Genomic DNA, 22699 nt, shown 5'->3' with positions numbered 1-22699 from the left:
CATATTTGGGAGGCTAAAAACAAGAGTCACATGGCATTAGCATCACTAAGTTCTGATTTGCTTTATGGAGGGAATATCTACTTGAATCTGATCTGGATTCATTAAAGTATTTTAATATTCTAATTGACTTGGTTTGACATTGTTTTGCAACTCTTAGGAAACTAGTATGAATAAGTCCCTATTTTATTCTCTTAATCACACCAAAGAAACTACAGGCTCTCTGAGACAGGAACTTTGTCTCATTTTTCAACAGTACCCCCCTCAGAACTGGTACCAGGTTCTCAATACATACATGATGAATTAAACTGAAATACTGTAGTTCTCACTTCTATTGACTAATCTTGTTTTGAAAGCCACCAGTGAAAAGACAGGGGTAATGACTGAAACATCCAATTCTTCTCATCATCTTCTAGAATATAGAACATACTGAATACTAATACCTACATCTACTGCCTCCACCTACATCTTTAGTGAGTTTGATAGAAAAAATGTTAAAGAAATGGAAGTCTGAAGGCACATTAAAACTGGATGAATCTGGACCTATTAAGTTACATAACTTCTAGGAGAATGATTAGTCTCTCCAAACTTAATTTAGAGATGTTCTTGAACCCAATAAAATATCTAGGAACAATCTGTTTTATAAATAAGAGTGGAAGCCTGATGTGACAAAAAGGTGTGGTGGGCCAGGAATCAGGGAGTTTTGGGTACTGTTCCCACTTTTCTAATGAATACTTGTGTAACGACACAAGTGACTTCTTTTCTCTAGGTCTATTAAATATAAATTAAGGTGTAGGGGAGCTAGAATGGGAAATGAATTTAATTCTTCCCTAGTACCCTTACAGTTTTAAAATGAAATTCCAATGTTTAGCATTTTTAATGTGCAAGAAGCCCAGGATATGACTGGAACACCTATTTTGTATCCTCCTCTAGAATCAAGAGACCAGTGTTTGGCTATGCTGCTACCATGGACAGATCATTTCAACTCCTAGAGTGAACCTCAGTGACCTTATCTGTGAAATAGTGAAAATAACACTTCTATTACTTTCTTCACAAAGTAACTGTGAGGAAAGCACTTAATTAAACCTTAAAGTAACATATAAACATACTAGGTCATCATTGCTCTTATCTTCACTAAGGAAAATGTATTTGTGACAAATAAGAAATCAATGGAAAAGGAATAGCCTCAATGAATCCTCAGTTTCTTTTTAAAAAATAATATATTAAAAAATGGCATTAACTAAAGTAGTCTTTCCTCCAAATTTTGAGGTATTACATGATAATTATAAGTGTAGTTTACTATTTGAGAAGGAAGTTGGAAGACAGGGAAGGTAAAGTGGATTGAAATCAGTAATAAAACTATATTTCCTGCACACTAAATGCACTTGAAATTTATTCCCCATGCATCTGTACATAAATGCCCTTCTGTTTCAGAAACGATAAATACCTATAAATTTCCCATAATGTTTGGCAGAGGTGAAATGTTAGATCAGCTCCTTTAGAATCAATTCATTACTTGGTTTGTGCATCTTCCAATCTGAATTGTAAAGCCTTTGTTCTTTGTCTTGAGCCCCTTAGGTTGTGAAAAGGTCAGAATGCAACATGTTTCAAAGCAGCTCTGCTCCAAGTGGCTGCCAGACTGTGGGGGATAATTACTTTCAAAAGCCAGATTATGCCAATACCCACTCACTCCCTGACATTAGCATCTCACGCAACCCCATGCTGTGGAAGTTCAAACTTTTCCTTCTTTTTTTTTCATCTCACTTAATCTTTAAAGGTGATGAAATTCTCAACAAGTTTGATTCTTGATGTGCAATCATTTTTTTCCTCTTTGATATGACTACAAAAGAACAGTCTCATCTGAAAAATGGATTCTTGGTCCTTGACCATTTTTAAAAACCATTAATATCTGACTGTCTATCTCTTCTTTGATAAACTGGTAATTCATTAATTCTTTGATATCAGAAGAGATCTTTATCTACCAGTGAAAAAAGTTATCAATGTATTATTAAATCAATGAGAATTTTTAGAAAGGCAATGCCTTTGAGATTCTTTCCTCTTATATAATTTGGGAATCATTTAGGAATAGAAAATATCTCTCTGTTCTAATGAAGAATATTACATTCAACAACAAATATTTCTTAAGAAACTCCTGCCTGTCAAGCAGCATACTTAGCAATGACTATATAAGGCCAAAAAATTTACCATGTATGTGTGAATATGTAATAAGTACAAATAAATAATAACAAGATAATTTAAAGAGGGGGATAGCACTCATGACTCAGGAGATCATGAAAAACTTCACAAAAGCCATGAAACCAGAGCTGAGTCTTAAAGGAAGAAAGATGAAAATAAGTAGTGGATGCCAACCTCAAGTGGGAAATAACTGGTACCAATACAGAGAAAGTAAATAGAATGTTTAGTTTAGAGAACAAATAATAGACAAGTTGATCAGAGTGCATGAACTGAGGAGCATTGTGAAATAAGTCTGGAAAAGTCATTTGGAACAAATTTGTAGAAGGTCTAAAATGCCAGGCTAAGGAGATCACATTCTCTTCTAGAGGCATTTTGAGCATGAAAGGCATGTGATCAGAATGTTGTTGCAGGGAAATTGTTTTAGTACTTCCTTGAAAAACTGATAGGTGAGAAATAAAAATCTTATAAAATTGTGAGCATATTTTAATAATAGTAGTCCAGGTAATGGGAGTGAAGCTTCTGAATTAGGATGGTACTCATATGAATAGAGAGAAGAGAAAGGATATGGAAAGAAGTTGTAGAAGTAGAACTAACAATACTTGGACACTCATTAAAGGTATATTAAGAATGAGAGGGAGAGTAAAGGATGAATGAATTTAAGGGGGGAGTATCAAACAGTTTTGAACATCTTGCATTTGAGATACCAATGGACCTCCAGATAGATATGTTCATGAGATAGTTGGCAATAAAGGACTCAAATTCAGAAGAGAAATTAGAATGAGAAATTTAGATTTGGATCACTGCCTTGTTTTCATCTAGTGAAAATTTGCCTTGTTTTTGCACTTCCATAGCTCATTGAAATAGTAAGTTATGCCATGAAGAGTTATGCAGTTACTATGACATAGTAGGCCATTGTGACAAAAGGTGATTCTCCTGCAGACAGACCAAGTTTTCTCTAATCATGGCAAGCATTCTTTTTCCACAACCCAAAAGGCAACACTACACATGATCAACTCTAGATGGTTAATATTGAAATCAGATTAAATATATCCTTTGCAGCCAAAGGTGAAGAAGCTCTATTCAGTCAGTTAAAACAAGATGTAGAGCTGAGTGTAGCTCAGATTATGAGCTTCTTGTTGCAAAATTCATATTTTAATTAAAGAAAGGAAGGAAAACATTGAACCATATAAGTATGACCTAAATAACCTTCATTATGAAGTAAAAGTGATAAATGATTTAAAGGATTTGAAGAATTAAGGATAGAGTTTCACAATATTATACAGGAGATAGTAATAACAAAAAAATTCCAAAGAAAAAAAGAAAAGCAAGAAAACAAAATGGCTGCCTTATAAGGCTCTGTAAATAACTGAGGAAAAAAGTAAAGGGAAAGAGATACCCAACTGAATGGAGATTCTGGAGAATAGCAAAGAAAGATGAGATTTCCTTAAATGAGCAGTGAAAATATGAATAATAAATAAATATAAATATGAAAATGTAGAATGAGAAAGACAAGACATCCTCTTCAAGAATATTAGAAATATCATGAGAATGTTTCATGCAAAAATTGGCTTTAAAAAACAAAAATGTTAAATATTTAACAAGTAGAAAAAATTAAGAAGTGGCAAAAATACACAGAACTAGACAAGAAAGATTTTAACATTGCTGATAACCACAAAGGTGTGGTTACTAATTGAGCATCAAACATCCTGGAGAATGAAGTCATGTGGACATGTGCTGACAATAAGGCTAGTGAAGGTGATGGAGTTCCAGCTGTCATATTTAAAATTCTAAACGATGATAAATGATACGCTCAATTTCCCAACAAATTTGGAAAACTAAAAAGTGACCCTTGAATTGGAAAAAAATCAACTTACATCCCAAACCTAAAGAAGAACGATGCCAAAAAAAAAGTCAAATTACACCAAACAATTGCACTCATGTTACATGCCTGTAAAGTTTTGCTTAAGATTCTGAAAGCTAGTCTTCGGCAATATGTGAACTGAAAATTTCCAGATCTGCAGACTGGTTTTCAAAGAGGCAAAGGAACTAAAGACCAAATTGCCAACATTTGCTGGATTGTACAAAAAGCAAGGTAGTTCCAGAAAAACATCCATTTCTGCTTTATTGATTACACTAAACCCTTTTGCTGTTTGGGATCACAATAAAATGTGGCAAATCTTTAAAGAGATGAGATGATCATACTTATCACCTGTCAACCCTGGATGTGGGCTAAGAAGCAACAATTAGTACCAAACATGGAAAAGTATTTGTTTAAGGTGGAAAAAAGGAGTATGCTAAGGCTATACATTGTCACCTTATTTTATTTAATTTATATGCATGACAGCATGCAAAATGTCAGGTTGGAGGAATCAAAAGTCAGAATTGTGGTTCCTGGGAGAAAAATAACAATTCCAGATTTGTAGATGATATACTCTGATGGCAAAAAGTGAAGTAGAATTAAGAAGGCCCTTGATGAGCATGATAGAAGAGAAAGTAAAAGTTGACTTAAACCTTAACATAAAAAGAATAAGACCAATTTACCAACTAGTTCCATCACTTTCTAGCAAATAGAGAACAATATCAAAAGATCATTTTAGATGGTGACTCTAGCCACCATGAAATTAAAAGAAACTTCCTCCTTGGAAGGAAAGCTATGTCAAATCTGGGCAGCATGCTAAAAAGCAGAGACATCACTTTGCTGCCAAAAGTCCATTTAGACAAAGCTATGTTTTGTTTGTTCCAGTAGCAATGTATTGCATGTGAGAATTGGACTATAAGGAAAACTGAGCAGCACAGAATTGGCACTTTCAAATTATGGTGCTGGAGAAAATTTTTGAGAGTTCTTTAGACAACAAGAAGATCAAATCATTAAAATCTTATTTAACTAGAATATCATTCATTTTGGGGGGTGAGGGGTGCAAGACAATGGGATTAAGTGACTTGCCCAAGATTAAGTATTAAGTGTCTGATGCAAGATTTGAACTCATGTCCTCCTAACTATAGGAACTCAATCCACTGCATCACCTAAGTGCCCCTAGAATATCATATTCTAATATTTATGCTTAAATACTTTGGCTATATAACGAGAAGACAGAATTCATTGGAAAAGACCATTATGTAAGGAAAGATTTAAGTCTAAAGGAAAAAGAAATGGCAGTAGACAAGAAAAATAAATAGTATCATGGAAGAAAGAACATGAACTTGGACAGACTTTGAGAGAGAGAGTGGAATATAGAAGGACCTGACATACTATAATTTATGGATGGGGTCCTGAAGAATTAAACATGACTGAATGACTGAACAACCACAAAAATGTAGATAAAGAAGTCTTGTTTTTTAGAGGAAGTATCTGAGACCTTTGCAATTGATGAGATAACTGAGAGAAAGAAATAGAGAGAATGAAGAAAGTGTCTGGGACATATGTAAGTAGAATTTTATTACACATTAAAATTGACATTTAATTTTTTTCATTTGGAGCTGATTCTCTTCTCTACTGAGCTTCAAACAAAGAACAACAAAAACCAAAGCCCAACAACCAAACAATGCTAGTAAATAACATCATTTAATTGTGATTTTGTTCTTGAAATCACAATGTCTGTGAACAGGACACATGTATATGGACATTTCCTGTATTGAAAAACAGGAGGGAAGTTTGATTTGTGTCATATAAATGTATAAGTAATCTCAATTCATTACATTATGATCTGGAGCGGTTTCCAATTTATACATCCATCTTTTGCTGAAATGGGTGTCTTTTTTCCTTACACCTGTAATGGCTTTGTTATAAAATATGTTTTTCTGGACCCTGGAGGTTTTTCTGATCTATTGTAATACATAAGGGCTGCCTGACATTTTGCAGTATTGCTTCTCCAATGCTTCTTATGAGTGGGGCTAAAAGCAGCAAGGTCTTTTATAGTTCTTCCACTGTCATTCTCCATTTCAGCAGGGCAGGATGCAAAGAGGGAAACTGATGGCGCTAGAACATGTATTTCAATCATGTGAAAAGACAAAAAAGATGAGAGGCAAAATGGGATGTAGTAGAAAGAACAATGGCCTGGGACTCAGGAGACCTGGAAATCTAGTTCCATCTCTGGCATTTACTAGCAGTGTAACCTGGAACATGTCACTTCCTAATCCTTAATGTTCTTGCCAGTAAAATCAGAGCAGGAGAGAATTTGCACTAAGTAATCCCCTATTTCCCATCTTCTAACTTCCAGTTAGCATTTTGTGATTCCATGCTAAGAAATAGATAGGAAAGGAGAAGGCAGTAAAAAAAAAAAGAAGAAAAGAAAGGAAAGGAAATCTAAAGACTGAAAATCTAAAGGACTGTTGTAAATAGCTATTTATTGCCATGTTTGTGAACCTATTGAAAGTAATGGCTCACATCTGTTGAGAATGACAGGCAATTTTCAGAAGTAAATCTTAGTCTCCAAATTGTAAAGGACCTTCGAGGTCATCTTGTCCATTCCTGAAGCATGAATCTCCACTGTGAAATTCATTTCAAGTGGTCATTCAGCCTCTACCTGAAGAACTCCATTGACAGGGAATTTATTATCTCCTTAGGCAGTTATTTCCATTTTAAGTCAGTTCTAATTATGAGGACATACTTCCATACATAAAACTGAAATCTAGCTCTCTGTAATTTTCTCATATTGGTCCTAGTGCTGCCCTCAGGGTCAGGTAATGCAAAGCCTAATATCTAGTCCATGTAACAATACTTCTCACATCTGAAGGCAGAAATCTCACCAACCCTAAATCTTCTCTATGTGAAACACCTTCACTTCCTACAGTTAATCTCCACATGGCTCATTATTTCTAGTTTTCTGATCACCTTCCTTTGGATCCTTCTTGATTGCATTCTTAAATTTGTCCCCTGAAGTTAAACACAAACCTCATTACATTGCTTATATAGAACCGATTTTTTTATTTAGAGGAAGTGACAATAATGTTTCATATCACATGTTCAATAGTGAAATACTGAGCATTATGAAAGGCACAAATAAATGACCACAAAATCAGAGGAACATCTGTATAATGAAGCTGGTTAACTCCGATACCTCATAGATGCTCAGCAACTCTGACCTTGGGAGAGGTAGGCATGGCTTTGTCATTTTCCAGTTTTGCACATAGTTTTGCACATAGATAAGATAGTAAGGCATGTAATTGTATTATTGTATTTTAACATGATTTTACTTTTTGAAGGACTAACAGTAGCATAACAGTTTAGATTTTTACTTTGTTAGATATGAAGGAAGCATGATCAGTAGAGAGCATTGAACTAGTAGTAAAAACGTGTGTGTGTGTGTGTGTGAGAATATACTCTATAATAATATGTATGATCAAGGTGAATTCAATTAAACTATGCTTCAGCTTAACTGTCTGAATAATAGGAACAACAATGCTTTCTCAATCTATGTCATGGGGTTGTTATAGAGAAAAAAGTATTTGATAAATGTTAAAATATTATTCATCTTCATTGCCATTATGATGTGCAGAAATCTTAAAATTGACTAAGGCAATGGTCCTTTTAAAAAAGTCATCACAGGATTAGCATTTCCAAGAAGGGGGAAGTCAAAAAGCTGTCTTTGTTTAATTTGGTGATAGAGGTCACCTAGGGCAGCCAATCTCCCTAGGGCTTACTCTAAAAGGTTCTAAAATTACAGTGGTCATCAGTGGCCTTTCTTTGCTTCTTCAAAACATTCAACAACTATTTAGTAAGCACTTCTAATCTGCAGAGCATTCATTCTTGGGGCTATATAAAAATTGCATATAGCCCAAGTTGATATTTTCTGGAAGTCAGTCTTTGAGGGGAATAAGAGAAACACAAAAATTCATGATAAGGAATAATACATGGTAAATGACCAAGAGAGTTATATAGATAGCGTTTTAAATGGCCAAGGAGAAGAAAGTTATTACTGCCTGAGGAGTTCAGAAAAGGCTTTGTAGAGGAAATGATACTGGCATGGTAATTTGGAAGGACATCCTCATATGGATATAGGGATGGAAAAGTGAAAGACATTTATAAAGATTAAAGCAAGTACTCCAGTTTGGTTCTACTACTTGTCCAGTAAATGGTGGGGACTACTATAAATTAAAAATGGAAATATAAGGTGGTATCAGATTAGGGGCTTTTGAATAATAATCCAAGGAGTTTGACCTTTACTGGTTAAGCTAGATGTTGTCAAATACTCTGATACAGGTTATACATTCAAAATATATTTCCATATTAGTAATGTTATAAAAGAAAACACAGATCAAAACAAACCCTCATACAAAAGTGAAAAAACAAGAGTCTTCAATCTGCATTGGGAATCCATCAGTACATTCTCCAGGAGTGTATAGAATTTTTCATCATAAGTCCTTCAAAATTGTCTTGGATCTTTGTATTACTGAGAATAGCTAAATCATTTGCAGTTGATTATAATGCTTTATTGTTATTACTGTGTATAATGTACTTCTGGTCCTGCTCACTGCACTTTGCATCAGCTTTTATATATCTTTCCAGCTTTTTTTGAAAGTATTCTGCTCATCAGTTTCCTACTTCTCATTTCTCACAGCACAATACTATTCCATCCCAATCATATGCCACAACTTCTTCAGTCCCCCATTGATGGGCATCTCCTTAATTTCTAATTTTTTACCAGCATAAAAAGAGTTACTTAAATATTTCTGTACAGATAGGTCCTTTCCCATTTTGAAAAATTTCTTTGGTATTACAGACCTAATAGTGATATTACTGGATCAAAGAATAGACATAATTTTATAGTTCTTTGGGCAATAGTTTCAAATGCTCTCCAGAATTAGATCAGTTCAGTTCACAACTCCATTAAATGCATCAGTGTCCCAATTCCCCCTCATCTCCTCCAACATTTGTCATACTCAATAGTCAATAGTGTTATAGAACATTTTTGTATGACTCTAGATAAATTATAAATTTAGTTTCTTCATCTGTAAACTGCCATTTATCAGTTGGGGAATGACATTTTCTTTTTTTAAGGCAATGGGATTAAGTGACTTGCCCAAGGCCGCCACCCAACTAGACAATTATTAAATATCTAAAGCCAGAATTTGAACTCAGGTCCTCCTGATTCTGGGGCCAGTTCTCCATTCACTCCACCACCTAGCTGCCCCATGATTTGTATTCTTATAAATTTGACTTAGTTCTCTATATATTTGAGAAAGAAAGTTGTTATAAATTTTTTCCCAGTTTTATCCTTTCCTAATTTTGATTGCATGGGTATTGTTTATGCAGGAACTTTAATTTAATATAACCAAAATTTTCTATTTTATTTCCTATAATGCTCTCTAGCTTTTGTTTGGTCATAAATTCTCTTATCCAAAAATCTGACAGGTGAACTATTTCATGCTACCCTAATTTACTAACATCACTCTATATCAAAATCATATACCCATTTTGACCTTATATTAGTATATAATGTGAGAAATTAGTCTAGACCTTGTTTCTGCCAAACTGCTTTGATGATGAATTTTTGTCAAATAGTGAGTTACTTTTCCAAGGCTCAGATCTTTGCATTTATCAAACACCATATTGCTATGGTCATTATATATAGCAATATATGGAGTATCTAAGCTATAACAGAGATGTTCTGCTCTTTCTCTTAGCCAAGAGCAGATTGTTTTGAGGACTACCATTTTATAATTCAGTTTGAAATCTGGGATGGCTTAAACCATCTTTGTTCACATTTTTCCCATTAATTCTTCTTATATTCATTGCTTGTTACTTTTCTGCTGACTCTACAAAATAATTTTTGATAATTTGATTGGTATGGCACTGGATAAGTAAATTAATTTAGATAGAATTGACATTTTTATTATATTGGCTCAGTTCACCCTTGGGCAGTTAATATTTTTCCATTTGTTCAGATTTGACTTTATTAGGGTGAAAACTGTTTTGTAATTTTGTTCATATAAATCCTAGGTTTGTCTTGTAGTCTCTCAAGTATTTTACTGTCTGCAAATATTTTAAATGGAATTTCTATTTCTTACTGCTGGATAATTTATATGATTTTTTTCTGCAACATTACTAAAGTTATTAATTATTCTTTTTTAGTAGCTTTTTAGTAGGTTTTCAAGGAATCTTCAAGTATTACTAACCCTCTTATCCTTTAATGAGAATCTGCTAAATCCTGTATTATCCTGAGCATGGTTTCATGATATTGGAATTGTTTCTTTCTGATTAATTATAGTGTTTTCTCTTTGATGTGGAAGTTCTGGAATTTGCATATAATATTCCTGAAACCTTTCTTTGTGAAATCTTTTTCAAGAAATGATTATTTGTAGCCTTCCATTTCTATTTTACCCTCTGATTCTAGGAATTTGAACTCGGGATATCAGGACAATTTTCCTTAAATAGGGTTTTTTTGGAAATATACTAATTCTTAACATCTGTTCTTGATCCATTTTCCCAGTTTGTTGTTTTTCCCATAAAATATTTCACATTTTCTTTTACTTTTTCATTCTTTTGATTTTTTTTATTGTTTATTGATACCTCATGAAATCATTAGCTTCTATTTGCTAATTCTAATTTGTAAGGAATCTTCTTCTGTGAGCTTTTGTACCTCTTTTTTTATTTGGCCAATTCTACTTTTTTTTTTTTTTGCTAGGCCATGGGATTAAGTGGCTTGCCCAAGCCCACACAGCTAGGTAATTATTAAGTGTCTGAGGCTGGATTTGAACTCAGGTACTCCTGACTCCAGAGCAGGTGCTCTATCCACTGTGCTACCTAGCCGCCCCCCAATTCTACTTTTTAAAGACATTTTCTTCAGTGAATTTTTGTACATCTTTTTTTCCTTTAAGTCCTTTTTTATCAGTCTTTTTTTCATGATTTTCTTGCATCACTCTCCTTTATTTTCCTCATTTATCTTCTACATCTTTTATTTAATTTTTTTTGTTTTTTGCAAGGCAGTGGGGGTTGAGTGACATTCCCAAGGTCATACAGCTAGGTAATTATTTAGTGACTGAGGTGGGATTTGAACTCAAATCCTCCTCACTCCAGGGCAAGTGCTCTATCTACTGTGCTACCTTGCTGTCCCCTAGTTGATTTTTGAACATCTTTTTCTTGTTGTTGTTCACCCAGGAATTCTTTTTGGGACTAAGAACAATTATTATATTTCTTTGAGGTGTTGAATGTAGCAGTTTTGACTTTGGTATCTTCTCAGTTTGTATTTTGATCTTCCCTGTTATCAAGGTAACTTGCAGTGGTCAGTTTTTTGGTTGTTGTTTGCTCCTTTTCCAGCCTATTTCTTAATCTTTAATTTTATGCTAAAGTTGGCCTTTTCTCCTAATGTGGAAAAGATACTGTCCCAAGTTTCAAGTTTCCTGTGCTGCTATTTTCAGAACTCATTCTGGAAGTCTGGAAGTTTTCAGTTCTTCCAAGGTGGTATGATCTCAAGAGAAGTGCTCTTCTGACTGTGGTCTATAAGCAAATTCGAGGACTGTTTTCCACATTGGAACAGTGACTGGGATTCCTGCTTCTCCTGGAGCCACATAAAGGCAAAGCCACAGGGTCTTACCCCCATGCCAGTAAAGGGTCCCATGTCCTTCTGACCAGTTGTTCAACCTCCTTTCATCTGGGGGCTAAGTACTCCAGTCTGCTGCTAACTTGCCAGGGTGTGTACCATACACTGAAATGCACTCCACTCTCACTACCTTTCTTCTTGATATCATAAACTGTCTTGAACTAGAAAATTATTTCATTCCATTCTTTTGTTGGTTCCTCCAGAATTCATTTGCTGGAATTATTTTAAAGATGTTTAGAGGACAATTTGAGAGAGCTGAGGAGATTCCCTGATTTACACTACCATTTTGTCTCCACCGTGGAAGCAGAACTATAATGTTTACATAGCTAAATAAATATATATAATTTTAGGGAAAGGGAAGAGAACAAATAACTGGAGGAATCAGACAGCTAATATGCACTTATTAAGCACTTGCTCTATTTCAAACACTATGCTAAACAGTGTAGAGTCCCTTTTCCTGGACTCCTATGTTCAGTCCCACTTCCTGGACTCTCTCAATCTTCCCCAGGTGAGCTTTGAAGGGGCAGGAGACAAGGATTACAAAGGAGACAAGCACTCCATCAAGATCTCCAAGTGCTCCATTTATTTACCAGAATAAAAGTGCTTAAATACCCTCCCAGTCTCTAATCCACTCCCACTCCCATGGTATTTAGGAAAGCAACCTTCTGATGCTCAAAGGCACAAGGTGATGATAATAATAATTTACAACAGTTCCCAACAAAACAGTATGACTATGAAGAAAGGTAAAAGAGTCCCTGAACTAAAAGAGCATACAGTCTTATGGGGGAGACAACATGTACAAACAAGCAATATAGTATAAACAGATGATGATCATCAGAGAGAAGCAATTAGAATTAAAAGGGATCAGGAGTTGAATTTTAGATGCAACCCAAGGAAGCTAGAAGTCAGAGTTGAGAAGGGAGAATATTTACATATAAGGAGACAGTTAATGGAACTAAGGAGACAATTAATGAAAATACCCAAAGCCAAGAGAGTGTCGTGTTTGAGGTATAGCAAGGATCAGAGAGATTTCCTATCAAGTGGCATGGTGGCTAGAGCACTGCTCTTGGAATCAGGAGGACAGGAGTTTGAATTTGGCCATAGACACTTGATTCTTACTAGCTATATGACCTTGGACACATCATTTAATCCTATTGCATTGCATCCAGGGTCATTGGACCTAAATGGCTCAGGAGGAGACAGTGAGGATGGTGACTTAGCACAGCTCCCCTCATTCAAATCCAATTCATGTGCAATGTCATGGCATCACCTCCCTGATGTCATGTTCTTCTTGGAGAAGGACCAAATATTAGCACTGAAGTTAAATGTTGAAGGAAGCTAAGGATCCTAACAAGCAGAGATGATGAGAGAGAATATTCTAGACATTCATACCACTCTATACAAAAGCGTAAAGGACTTGGAAGAAGTCCTGGAAATGAAATGACTTTCCAAAAGTGATGTTTCTATGTGGTACCACAGCAAGGCACAGTTGTCTTGATCTATAGAATTTTGAGCAAGTCACAGTGTCTTAAATGTTTCCTATATTGATGTGAATATGAATTATTAGGAGGCAAAGGACTGTTTCTTGCCTTTCTTTATATCTCTAGCACTTAGCACAGAAGTTCACATATAATAAGAACTTTCATGCTTGTTGAGATGCTCTCATACCTCAAAACTCCAATATATTCAATCCTCCATTTATGGTTGCTGTTGCTATTTTTATTAAATTTAATTTTGAACCCTGAAATACATAGCTTGGATCAGGCATGACTAATATTAGTGATTAGGGCATTTTTTAAAGGTTTTAGGGAGGCAATTTAAAAAGGTTGCCATGCCAATTTGAATCTATTTGTAGAGAGCCCTTCATCAATAAAAAGAAATTACTTCCTTCCTTAAACATTTTTTTGGCAGTCAGGTTAAGTAATAACAGTTTTGTTCATCTTTAAAGACTGGTTTTATGGAATAGGCTAAACGCACTGATCCATGCCAGACAAACTCCTCCCACCAAGGCTGGATCCCTTGCTATTATAAGTTGTTAATTCCAGGCACACAAAATAAAACAAAATTAGCATCATGTTTCACAGTTGGTTCCAAACCCACTTTTAAAGAACATGTAATAAGGCACATGTTCAGTTTTAAACTGTTTATTCATTTCAACTCAAGCTTGCTAGAAGAAGCAGTAGCCTACTTGAACATGGCTACTTAATGAACTTCTATTATGGAAAGTACTCTGTCCAAATTGTACAAAACATTATAAATATTATACACCTGGACCCTTCCTCCTAATGAATGACTGGTGTTCTTCTGCCAGACCCTCTCTGTCACACAAATATCATAGATTAGGGTTCTTGATCTATATGGGTCTATAGGTTCATAAGGGGTTCATGGATAAATTTCACAGCTACTACACACTTAGATAGAAAAAAATGACATCTTTATTTTTACTAACTTTTTATTTCCTTTGTATTTTATTTGTACTCTTATAAACATTGTTCTGAGAAGGGCTTCCAGTATGCCACGTTACAGAAAAGCTTTTGAACCCCTGCTGTACACCAAGCTAAAGAGCATTAACTATGAGATATTTGTAGTTTTTAATCCACCTACTAATTTAGCCTTCATGTTTTCAAAGAACCATTTTGTCATGGTGCTCTGTCTCTTCATTCAATTTGCAGCCCTTCTAATGACTGTAAATTGATATTACCAAAATATACTTTATCACTTGGCAACAATAGCAATTTATTGGTCTTGAGCCTATCTGAAATTAATAAGGTCAATACTTAGGCAAAAGACATATAGAACATTTGGGGGCCCATAGTCAAAGCCCTTCCAGATTGAGAAGATCAACCATAACATCTGTTCTAAAAACATTACCTTTTGGTACTCAGGGCCAGTCCTACCTCCAAAGTATCAATAAAGACCTTAGTTTAGGATATAATATCAGTTATTCTTATTATTTAAGGTTTATATATATAATATTACATATATATATATATATGTATATCTTTTGTTTGGGTCACTTTTGCAACTGAGGTGACACTTTCCCACTTTGAGTAAAGTGTGAGCTTCTTGAGAGTAAGGAATGTTAATCATTTTTCCTTTAGCACCCTGTTGCTTAATGCAGTGCTTTTCATGTATATAAACCCCAGTAAATGATGACCAGGTTGTATTTGAGTGGTTCATCTATGAAAAATCATATTAACTTTTTGAATAAGTCTATCATAAAAAACCAGGTTTTAAAATGTGCAGAAAATTATTACCTCATGTTAATAGGAGGAAATGTTAAATGAGAAAACAATTTCTTTATAAATGAGGTACTTCTACAAAAGATGCAGATGAGAGGCAAATAGCACCTGACCTATTGCTATATCTAGTATAGATGGTCATAGTATCCAAAAGGATAACACCAGGAATATTGGCATTTTCAAATTTTGATGATCCTCTTCAAATCTGCCCTGTTAGCTTTTTTGGAGTGTGATCTTTTGTTCAAATGGATATACCTATAGCTTGACCTCTCTATAACCTGAAGCAAATTGCTTTCCTACTTTAAGAGTAGGCAATTCTTCAAGTGCCAGGAATCACATTTCAGATCATACACCTTACCAATACAAGTCCAATAGACATTATTTAGCACCAGCTAAGAAAATGGGGAAAGAAAACTTTGAGGAAAGATTTGATAGAGAAGAGACAGCAAAGACTAGATGAAAAAGCAGCCAATAATAGAAGTGTGGAACTGGGTTATCTGCTTAGGAGCAGCTGAAATTTAGAAATTAGAAAATGGTACATCCTCCTGCCAAAGTTTGGAGCCAGTGAAAACCAGTGTGGTTTGTGTCTCAGGAGAAGACCTCAAAGGCTGTTCTATCCTAGTCAACATAGCCAATTAGAAGAACCAGATAGAAGGGACAACATTAGTGACAAAGAGAGTTTGAAGAGACCACTAGCTTGGGAGAGAGAGAAATGGAATAATAGTAGAGAAAATGGCAATATTCTAGGATATTAAGGTAGAGATAGGCCTGGATTTGGAATTTCTGACTTCAGGTGATTTGACAGATAGATGTAGAACTGAGGTTCTGAATGATGCTAAGGTTCTAAGTTGAAGTTAGACTCTGAATCAGCAGTCCATGTTTAAAGTTGCCTATCAGCACATAGTATGATAAACTCATATTTGTAGTGGAGAATTTTTATATACTCTAGACACCTGCTCAGGAATTGTATGGTCAAACAAGCTAAAGAAAGGTAGGCTGCATTCTTCAGATAGTCACCTTGAAGAAGGAACTCAGTTCCTTGATGATAGGATTACATCAAAGCAAACTTTTTCAGCCTATTTTATTATGACAAAACTTCCAGTATTATCCCAACCATAAGACTCTCCCTTCCATTGCAATTATTTTTACATATGTCCAGTGATTTTTAGTGTTTTGATTTTTCTCCTTCAGACTATGCCCATCGGACCATGTTCTATCCCCTTTGCTTTTTGCTCCCTTCATTGTGGATCTTGGGTATGTCCTATGTTCAGTAAACCACTGAGAAAGACACAAAGCTATTTTAAGAGTATGAGAGAATCTTGGAGAATGAACAAAACACCAGTAATACATAACAGTATAGCTTATTAATTGAATCTTAGTGAACTTTTCTTACTACAATAGATCTAGTTTGCTGCAATTTCAAACTGACTCTTCTCCAAACTTGTCATCACACCCTGCTACAAATAGATAGATATAGAGATTTATGAACACATGTTCACGTGTATGTATAGGTGTGTATGCATTATATACATACAAATATAAATATACATGGTTTTGCATATTTATATACACACAGCTTCAGAATGGCTAGATTTCAGGTGTAATGATTTTGTATTAATTAAAAAGTTTTTTTCCTCTTATTTAGTCCTGCTCAGGCAATTCACCTGGACTCTGGATATCACTTCTCTGTCAGAATTCCCCTCACTGAGGCTTTTTCAGCCTAGGAAAATTCCCCACAATATCTACCTGAGCTCATGATGCCCTGAAGAATTTCCTTACCAATCTCTTTCTGGTCAGCTATTAGACTGCTTTCTGGCTGCTTCCTGAATCCCTGAAATCTGGATCAGATCATTCTGCTTCCTACTTTCTCTTAGTATCTAGCTTTTTCCAGAGCTGTGCCTTGTCCTGACCCTGCCCATGCTGGCCTCCAGTTCAAATACCTAATACAGTTATACACAGCTACTTGCATCTACTTCTGTATCATGAAATTAGCATTTTCTAAAGCCCAAATTTGGATGAAACAATCTTCCATCTTAGGAAGTTGGTTTTTTGTAAAACAGTACATGGTATACCATATGGTCTTGTGCAAGGAGCAACAAGGAGACCAGTGTCACTGAACTGTAGAAGAATAAAATATAAAAAAATTGGACCGGCAAGGCAGTGCGTGTAAGTTTGTGTATGATTTTAAAATGCAAACGTGGTTTTATACTTGAGATTTGAGGTAATAGGGAACCACTGTAGTTGACTGAATGGGGGAAGAGAGTACCATGGTCAAATTTGTGCTCTTAGGAAAATCATTTTAATAGTTAAGTGAAGGATAGATAGACAGGAGTGTGGAAAGACTTCATCAAGGAGACCAACCATTAGGGTATTATAATAAGCCAGGCATGAGGTGAGGAAGGCCTATATCAAATTAATGTCAGTGTGGCCAAGAGAGGAGGCATAGAAGAGAATGATGAAAAGATGGGATAAGGCAGGATTTGATGGCATTAAATATAGGAAGGTGAGAGAGAAAGGAGTCAAAGATGATGCTGAGGTTGTAAGCTTATGTGACTGGGAAGGTGGTAGTGATATCAAAAAGAGTAAAATTCAAAAGAAAGGAGAGTTTAGAGGGAAGGAAAAGGAGATCAGTTTGGGACTTGTTGAATTTAAGATACCCACGAGATATCCAGTTGGAAATGTTCAGTAGGTAGTTGGATAATAAAAACTAGAGATCAGTAGAGAAAATAGAATTGAATAAATAGATTGTACAATTATTAAAATAGTGATAATTGATTTCCAGGGCAGGTCATGAGATCGTCTATGAAGGAGGGAGAAAAGGGCCCCCTCCATTGTTAGTAGGTATGACCTTAATGAAGATTTGACAAAGAAGATGGAGGAGTGGTCAGGCAAGTAGAAAGAAAACAAGGAGAGAGTAGTATTAAAAAGAAAAAAACCTAGAGAAAAGAGAAAATGCAAAAAAAAAGGGAGATCATCAGGATTATAGATCCAAGAAAAGTCAATAATAAGGATTGAGGAAAAACCTTTAGATCTGACAATATAGGGATTATCAGTGCCTCAGGAGAGGAAATTTTTAATGAATGATGAGGGAAGAAGTATGACTGCACAGAGTTAAGGAGAGAATAAAAAAAAGGAAGGATAGATGGCCTTCTCAAGGAGTTTATCCACAAAAGAGAGGAACATATAGAGAAGATTAAGAAATATTTAAATTCCAGAAAAAAGTACAGGGAAAAAATACATACAATTACAACTCAAATACAAATATGATTGATCAAAACGCTTACCATCAAATTCAACATCCCCTGCCTCAGCTACATACACTATTTAATAAAAAGTCAAAGGAATAATTCATATTATGGTTAACTAGTTCTACTATATGATACCAAGGATAGTTCCTACGATAGCCTAAAGTGATTTAGAACAGATGAATATGTGCATTAATGTATATGTGTGTGGTGACATTTGCTTAATTAAACATCTTTAAACATGCAACACAGATGCATACCCCAAGGGAAAGCCCACCTTCTCTACACTTCCCACTTGCAGGAAAGGGTACTATATTTATTAAGCCTTCTTAAAGAGGAGATGAGAAAATGAATCATAACTGAAAACTGGCCAACCAGCAAAGAGAGAAAAGAAAGGGAGGGAGGGACCTTTCTTACAACCAATCAAAGTATGTCTCTTAAGAACAACTGAAAGCTATAAATATTGAATGTTCCATTTATCTGTCATCTTATAATCATAGGTCACTTTTGGTGCTTAAAAGTTGCCAAGAAATAGAATCTCACTTTTCCCCTAAATCTACACAATTACATAATTCTAGGTTTCCTGGGGTATTTTTTAAGAATTCTAGATATTCCAGAAAAAAGTTCAAAAATACTATAATTTATATTGATAATGAGGTGAGAATAAAATATAAGAAACAGTAAACATACAAAATAATATCATAATTCAATGCTAAATTGCATGATTATGCAGAGTCATCAGGGAGTATTTCATAGAAATGATGTATGCATAAATTTGTGCATATGTATGCATGCATATGTAATGTGTTCATATTTAAATCAGTGTTATACATTTACATGCATATTATATGTACATGTATGTACACATAAGCATTTTATATATATGTATGTATATACACATATATATAAAATGTTTGTATTTAAAGATTTTACCTTACAGGATTGTTTTATGATAAGAAAGAAAATGAAAGTTTTTTAAATTTATTACATTTTCTTTCATTCCTGCCTCTCCTCTCTCTCTCAAATGAACAGAAAATAAAAATAAACAAGAAAATCATCATGGGAAACATTCTTAATCTATTGAAGCAAATTCCTTCATAGGTCATGTTCAAAAATATATGTTTCATTCTGAATCTTGACACCAATAACTCCCTATCTTAAGATGGGTAGTATACTTCATCTTTGATCCTATGGAATCACAGTTCCTATTTTCATTGACCTAAAATCTAAAGTATTCTAAGTTATTCCTCTTTACAATGTTGTTGCTTCTACCATTTAATTCAGACTCCAAGTTTACCTCACTTCATTCTGTATCATTTCATGAATGCCTTCATAGTTTCATCTGACACTGTCCATTTCATCATTTTTCATGGCTCAATATTACATCAGTCATGTGCCATAAAAATTTTAGTTACCTCTCAGAAGATAGGCAGTGCTTTAATTTCCTCTTTTTCCTCCTATAAAAAGAGATAGTAGAAATATTTTCGTACATATGGATCCTTTTCTCCTTTCTTAAATGTCTTTGGAATATATGCCTAGGAAATACTTTGAAAATGGTAAAGTATTATCAGGATGAGCTATAATTACATATATATATATGTATATATATACATATATATATAATTACTGTGTATGTGTTGTGGTTCATTTAATATCAAAACATACTATGATCTTTGGGAAATGTTTTAATCAGTAGTATTGATTTAATTTAATGAATTTCATAGTTTGTTCTTTTATTAGTCATTTGTTGGATTTATATGACATCTTTCCTTCAAGTGGCCCAATGTGGTTGTCAGCTTTGACCACTAATTGTGTTCTTCATTCCTATGTTAAATATGTGTATACAATTCAAATTCATGCACACACACTTGACTAGAAATGCTATTTTAGAGGTAGCATGGAGGGAGAATTTTATCTTCTAATAAGAAAGGTCTAGCTGGAATCCTCTCCCTGAAACTTAGGGGAACCCTAATCAAGTCCCCTTCAGACACTTTTTGGTATGGTTCAGGGATGGAGAAACATTTTTTCTGCCAAGGGCCATTTGCATATGTATAAAGTCATTATAATCTTTCACCCCAGTTTCTTTGTACTTATCTATATCCATTTGATATATACTAATAGGATATTCTTTTGATAGAATCCTTGATTGAATACAAGCTCCTTGAGTATAGAATTGTTTTATCCCCAGGGACTAGTACAATGTAAACACAAACATAAATGTATTTGGTCAAACAGTTACCATATTTCCCCATGTGTAAGACTCTCCCATGTATAAAACACACCTTAATTCTTGGGCCTGAAACTTGAAGGAAAAAAGTATTATATAAAGTTATTGAACTTGTTTTATTCATCATAAAATTCATACAACTCCTCTTCACCATCAAAACTCCCATCCACTAGCTTGTTCTCATCTGTGTTTGATGATAATCACTGTCTTAGGAGAGGCTCTGACTCTTCTTCTGCCTGTGCTCTGGTCTGGGGTTAACCACAAGCACTCCCTGGGCAAGTCTGGTGTTTGAATGCATGTTTAGTCCCTTGCATTTCATGAACCTGAAGCACTAATCATGTACTCCTTTGAAACCAGTCAATTCTTTTTCATCAGCAATTCTTCTGGCCTCCTGCTGAACCATCTTTGTGGACACAGGAATTCCAATTGCTCTTTGCTCTTCAATCCATCTCTTCAATTCTCTCTCTAAATCAGGTCATTTTGCTGACTTGCCTCTCATAGTATTCTTCTAATGTGGCATTTTCAATTGGATTTCTTCTTCCCATAGCCAGTCTCAGACTGTTTTCTCAGTTGGAGGAGGACCAAACTGATGTTCAGCAGCATGATTTCCATTCATTTTTTATTTTTGAACTCAGGTACTCCTGACTCCAGGGCCAGTTCTCTATCCACTGAGCCACCTAGCTGCCCCAAAACTGGATCACTTTTAACTTGAATTCAGCACTGTATGAAAATCTTTTCTGAGCTATTTCTGGGCAGAATGTGACAAAATGTAAGATAATATATTGGTAACAAATGCAAAATAATGAATGCAAAGACAACAAGCACAAAAAAGCAGAAAATTGAAGTAAAAAAGATCTACAACTACTATATAAGATGCTCCCGGTTTTTAGACCCCAATTTTTTTGAAAAAGGATGCATCTTATTAATGGGGGAAATTTGGTAATTATTTCACCCCTAAAAAGCCCTAGATTTATTGAATTTCAAGCCCTGCCTGTGGTTACCATGGCAATGCCAGACCAAATGGTGAGCAGGCCAGATGTTCCACACTCCTGGTCTGGTCAGACCTTGTTCCTTGATGTTGCTTGCACAAGGCAGCTCATCTTGAAACTCTCCAGGAAATCACTTCCTCTTCACCTTTGCCTCTGGAATATTTTGCCACCTTCAAAGTTCAGTTCAAAGACCACATTCTTCTTGAAGCCCTTCCTATCACCCCAGCTCTACTATATCACCTTTCACCCCAGTTTCTTTGAACTTATTTATATCCATCTGGTATATGCTAATAGTATATTATTTTGATAGAATCCTTGATTGAATGCCGATTCCTTGAGGATAGAATTGTTTTATCCCCAGGAACTAGCACAGTGTAAACATAAATATAAATACTTACTGATTAACTAATTGGTTTGATTTTACTCCTTTTTTACCCCATATAATTTCTTGTGACTTCTTTTACTAAGTCACAAATTTTATTAGTAGTATCTAAGTCAGTACAGTGAATTTCCGCACAAGTAATTTCAAACAAAAGTCACAGCTCTTTCCCATATATATACACGCATACTTATATGTTTGTATATAATACTCAGACAATGGGTTCACCATTAAACATATTGCTTTTCTAATACATTATTGGTATTGAATTTATCAATTCGCCTAGTCTCTAGAACATATAATCTTTTTTCAAATATTAAAAATAATCACAAGAACTAAAAAAGGTAAAACTCATACAGCTGTGAAGGATGACACTAAAAAATTGAAGAAAGATACAAAGTGATCAGTGTTCATTTTCCTATTTGGATCCATCAGTCTCTTTAAAAGGAAGAAAAATAATAAGAACAACATCAACAGCAAACACAACTCTAACAACTTAATTGATACTCATTAAAAAACATATAGAAATGTTAGGATCATGATCTTATTCCCCTTTCCTATTCCAATTACTTTTATATAGCCTTTAACAAATAGAATAAGTGATAGTTAAGATGACAGCCTGCCTGTCAGTTGCACTGCCCTATTATACATTTATAAACTCATTCATTTATAAACTCAGCAACCATTTAGTCCTAACCTGCAGTGTTCAGTGCCTTGTGCTAGACACTGGATTGGATTTGGTTGTTCAGTCATTTCAGTCATGTCTAACTCCTGGTAATCTCTTTTGGGGGTTTCTTTACAAAGAAATATGGTAGAGTAAGAAAGTACAGAGTCAGAGATGAATGCTGATTGTGATTGAAAAGGTAGGCAGGAAGTTACAAGTTT

General features: G+C 34.8%; 1 protein-coding gene across 1 annotated transcript in view; it reads left to right on the top strand.

The window, feature by feature from the left end:
- CNTNAP2 (contactin associated protein 2) overlaps positions 1 to 22699 on the top strand; it is a 2968630-nt gene that overhangs the window by 2556082 nt on the left and 389849 nt on the right. The gene's annotated exons all lie outside the window — the stretch shown is intronic.

The sequence above is a fragment of the Macrotis lagotis genome, chromosome 7 (genome assembly GCF_037893015.1).
Source record: "Macrotis lagotis isolate mMagLag1 chromosome 7, bilby.v1.9.chrom.fasta, whole genome shotgun sequence".
Taxonomy (NCBI): domain Eukaryota; kingdom Metazoa; phylum Chordata; class Mammalia; order Peramelemorphia; family Peramelidae; genus Macrotis; species Macrotis lagotis.
The sequence above is the reverse complement of the archived record's forward strand: the minus strand, read 5'-3'. Positions and strand labels throughout refer to the sequence as shown.